A 5,474-nucleotide genomic window follows, 5' to 3' on the forward strand; every position below is an offset into this window, starting at 1 on the left:
TTAAGTTTTAAACATCGTGATTTTACACTGAAATACAATATGCACCTTAAGACAGTTTAGTGACGTGTGATAACAATGTAATAATACGAGCATGATCAAGGAAGACAGGAGTACATATTTATATAAGCATCTCTGTCATAATGTTTGAAACAGAATGACAGATACCCCACACGTTGTATGTACCCAGAAGGATATACCATTCACTTTAAGGATATTCACCACGTACAGTCCACTTAAAAACTTAGAAATTTTTAAGATGATTTATAAAATCAAAAAAAATTGAACCAACATTCGTTGAGATTTTTCTATGAGATGAATTTCCAACAAAAAAATATTTTACACTCAATTTTTAAAAAAATATGACAGCTTAATGGGAAAGCACCTACCGTCGGTCGGAAATTCTGTGGTTCGATTCCCAGTTGAGCAACGAGAGTGGATCTTTTTTTCAGAAAAAAATTGACAGAAAATTCATCCGAATTATAATTTTGAAAACCAGAAACAGACAAATTTTAAACAAATTAGACATTTTTCAACCAAGTAATTGAATTTTTGAGAAGAAAAGGTAATTTTTAAATTTAAAGAAAATATAATGTAAAAATTATTAGAATGATTTGATGAAAATGATTGCTTAATGCCCAGTGGGCACAAAATTTGTCGACATCTTTACGACATCTTTACAACATCGTATCTCCATGTCGTTAAGATGTCTTTGCGATATCGTAAAGACATCGGCAGGCCATATGACTTATTTACGATATCGTTAAGACATCTTAGTGACATGGACATAGGATGTCGTAAAGTTGTCGTGAAGATGGCGTAACGATGTCGTAAAGACGTCGCCAAACTTTGTGCCCACTGGGTGCTTTTTATGTTTGGAAAGGATTAGCTATTAATTGATTCTATTAAGACTTATGATTTCTGGTATTAGCTTCAAATGTTATTAATAAATCAAATTTTAATAAATGAAAGCTCAAATTTAAAAAAAAAGATATCAAATGAAGTTTAAAGAAAAATTGATCTTTTAACCAAGCAGTTGAATTTTCATTTTCAAAAACTTATTTTTTATTTAGGATATTTTTAACCAAAAAAGATGAGAATTCTTCTATATTGGGATATAAGTTGAATTTTTTAAACAGATTTATTTTCAAGAAAAAAAATGACTCACCAAAAAACTCGAATTATCAACTCAATACATTATTTTTCAACCAAATAGTTGAATCCTGAACTAAAACAGGTAAATTTATAATAATAAAGTTTATTTTTATTTAAAATTTGCCCATTACAATTTTAAAAAATTATTAATAATTCCAATTTTCAGCAAAATATGGGGTCAAAATTATTTTGATGTTTTGATGAAAATAATTTATTACTATTTTTTATATTATAAACTGATTAACTAACCATTGACTGATTAATTTTTTTTACTCAATATAAATTATTTTCAATCAAGTCACATAAGTTCATTATTCGCATTAAAATTACGTAATTAAATATTGACTATTACTTTTATAATAAAATTTGTTTTTGTTCAAAATATCTCCATTACAATCACTTTTTCTAATGTTTGCGATGTTGGAAAATGAGTATAAAATTTATATTTCCTAGAATTAGCTAAAAGTCTATAATTAATTAAGGTTAAACAAAGACATGTTTAAATTTTAAAATTATAAAAAGTGAAAATTATTTAAATTTTTCAGTGAAAACAATTTTTTAAAGCTTTAAATTATTTGTATTTCCAATAAAAATAATGGTTTAATACTTTTTTTGGTTTGAAATGATTGAATATTTATTTTTAAACTTCTTTTGAAACTTAAATTTTCTGAACTTATTTCAAAAGAGATAAAGTTCATCATAAATTTAAATTTTAAAAATATATAAAATTAAAAATAATTAGATTTTTTAATTAAAATAATTGCTTGAGGCTTTTTATGTTCATTGAACTATTTAATTAATTTTTAATTGATTCATTTTGACAACAATATTGAATTACATCAAAATTCAATTTCAGCTGTATTAAATTAAATAACATGAAATGATTATTTGCTTTCAAAATATGTAATTTAATATTAGGTATTAATTTAAAATTAAAACCTTATTTTCTGTCGAGAATACTTTTATTAAAATTATGCGATTGTTCTTAAGCTTGTGAAGTTAAATGAGTATCTAAATTCAATTGTCAAAATTATAATTAAATAATTTCAATTTTTTCGAAATTAGTATTAAGTGTTATTAATAAATTAAACATATAGGAATACTGTTTCAAATTTAAAGAAAATATAATGTCAAAATTATTAGAATGATTCAATGAAAATGATTCTTTAATGCTTTTTATGTTTTGAACTGGTTTTCTATGAATTAATTCTATTTCAAATTATGATTTCTGGAATTAGTTTAAAAATCTGAAATGTTATTGAAAAATGCAATTTTCATTTTCATACTGTAAAACAATTAATTAATTAATTATTAGCTAAATAATTTTTTCAAAATATTAAATTGAGTGAAGGTTAAAATTTAGTTTTTTTTTTTAAATTAAGTGAAATAAATTGATTATTTATTCGAAGGTTATCTAATTGAATATTGGATATAATTCGCATAATAAAAGTTTATTTATATTAAAACATCCCCCTTTCAATTGCATAATTTTTCAAACGATTCTGATGTTGCAAAATGGGTATCTGCATGCAATTTTTAGAATTACATGTTAATGTGTTTTAATTTTTTCTAAAACTAATGTAAAAGGTTACTAATAAATCAAATTTTCAGAAATGAAAGTGAAAATTTAAGAAAAAGTATAATAAAAATTATTTCAATGTCTAAATGAAAATGATAGTTTAATGCTTTTTAGGTTATGAATACATTAATTAATTGTTACCTTATTTCTTAATAATATTAAAATACCCAAAGAATAAATTGTAATTTCTGTTAATTAATTTTTAAAAATTTATTATTGACTTAAAGTTTATTTAATTTAACATTGGTCATAATTTGTATAATGAAAGTTTGTAAATGTTTAAAATACCTCCATTGTAGTTACATTGTTTTTATAAAGTTTTGCGATGATAAATGAGCTTCTGAATTCTGATTTCGAAATTATGTGCGAATTTATTTTTATTTTTCTTGTTGTAGTTTAAAATGTTAAAAATATCTAAAATTGTCTAAAATTTAGAATAAAAATTATTTGAATGATTTACTGAAAATAATTCTTAAATTATTTTTATGTTATAAACTTCTTTATTACTTATCAGTTGATTAATTGTTTTACAATATTAAATAACATAATGATTGAATTTTGATTCTTCTCGATTGAGTAACATCAATAGGTTATTCACTTTAAGGTTATGGAATTGAATGTTACGTATGATTTGTATAATTAAAGTTTCTTTATATTTAAAAAACCCCTATTCCAGTTACATAACTTTTTTTAATGATAAAAATAATTGTTTAATACTTTTAATGTCACTGAGTCATTAATTAATCATCAGCTAAATAATTTTGTTCACGATATCAAATTGCATAGAGATTCAATTTTAAATTTGTTCAAATGGGTAACATAAATTTGTATAATAAATGTTTATTTATTTCTGAAATATCTTTATTTCAATTATATAATTTTTGTAAGTTTTTATGAGTTTGTGGAATGAGTATCTGAGTTCAATTCTCAAAAATGTATTTTAAATTTTCTGAAATTAGTTGAAAATGTTACTTTCACCACTAACGCGTTTACCCTACTTTCCCTTTATGTATTTTCTATAATTTTCCCTACTTTTCTAAAATACTTTTAACTAAATGTTTGAATTTTTAATACTACTCTTTTACAAATTTCTTTTTCCAACCCTCAACTCTTCTCGCTTACTAATATTAATTTCTAATCATTACCCCTATTTTCCAATATTGCCACGCACTTTCCTTACTTTCCCTTTCCTCATTTCCGTTTGAATTGCATTTTCAACCAAGAATATTAATTTAATACAAAAAGAACTAATTGCCAGAAATGACCAACTTTCAACCAAATTGTTAAATTTTCTACGCATCTCTTCTCATGGTTCCCTTCCCCTAGTTCTTTTTCACAGTCCTGATTACCCCTCCTTTACTGACCTTTATTTCTAATCATTTCGTCTTCTTTCCCTAATTGCTTATCACTTCGACTACTTTACCTTTCTTTATTTCCCATAACTTTTCCTACCCCCACCCCCCCCCTAATATTCTTATAACTCTTACCTACTTCCGTCCCTCATTAACAATAGTATTCCCTACTAACCCTTCATTTCTTTTTCTCAATTCCATTTTCCCTTTTCCCATTTTTCCCATTTTCCATTTTCCCATTACTTTCGCATTTTCCCGCACGTTCACCACCCCCTTATTTACCCTACTTCCCCACACACACACACACACACTTTGAACCAAATGGTTGAATGTTCAACACTTCGCTTTCCCTAGTTCTTTTTCCCTGCATGCTTTCTCCATCCTTAACTGTCACTTCCCTACTAACATTTATTTCTAAACATTTACCTCAATCTCCATCATTGCCTTTCACTTGCTTTGCTTTATCTTTTCTCATTTCCCTCAACTTTCCCTAATTCTCCTTTCTACATTTTCCATAACTCTTCCTTCTCATTTCCTTCTTTTTTTCTTAATTCCACTACTTCACGACCCCGAATTTTCCCTTTACTTTCACCAACCTTTTGTTTACCCTAGTTCCTCTCTCCGTAATCCCCTCATTTTTCCTACTTTTCTCACACAATTTTAACTAAATGGTTACATTTTTAACGCTTCTCTTCCCTTAATTCCTTCTTCAGCTCTAAGTTGCCTTCTCCTACTTACATTTATTTCTAATAATTTGTTCCTACTTCCCATAATTGGCTCTCACTTACCTTAATTTTTCTTCCCTCATTACCCTTAACTTTCTCTGATTCTTCCATATTTTCCATAACTCTCCACTCTTTGAAAAAAGTACAAATAAGCCGTAATAAAAACAATATTTCTTTTCTGAATGAACTCGCCCTATTTGTGCTATCCTGAATTCCCTCTATTTTACGGTTTTGAGTTACTAAATAAACCCAATATTTTTCTAGGGTTTTCTATATTACAGTGATTAAGGTCGCTGAACTGAAAGAAAAATTACTGAATAAAAAGGATCAAGCGTTCGAGTGACACCGCGCTGGAGTGAGATTACTCCGGTTCTCTTTTCCTCTTTCACCCTGCTTTCATTTAAAACCACCGCAATAAGAAAGCATCGCAACAGGATTTAATATGACGTGCAACCTTTTATTGCTCCAGCTTGTCTTTCACTTCCATGTGTCTTATACGACGAACGTACCTTAAGTTTATCCACTCCTTCCACTAGAATGGAAGTACAGGAATGATAAATGATTAATTCTCTACCAAAAGGTCACTTCCCCTTACCCACCTAATAATTTTGGGAAAACATTGTCCATCATTTTAAAAAAACCCTGCATCAAACCCCGTGCGGAAAT

Source organism: Belonocnema kinseyi, chromosome 7 (assembly GCF_010883055.1).
Source record: "Belonocnema kinseyi isolate 2016_QV_RU_SX_M_011 chromosome 7, B_treatae_v1, whole genome shotgun sequence".
NCBI classification, from domain to species: Eukaryota; Metazoa; Arthropoda; class Insecta; order Hymenoptera; family Cynipidae; genus Belonocnema; species Belonocnema kinseyi.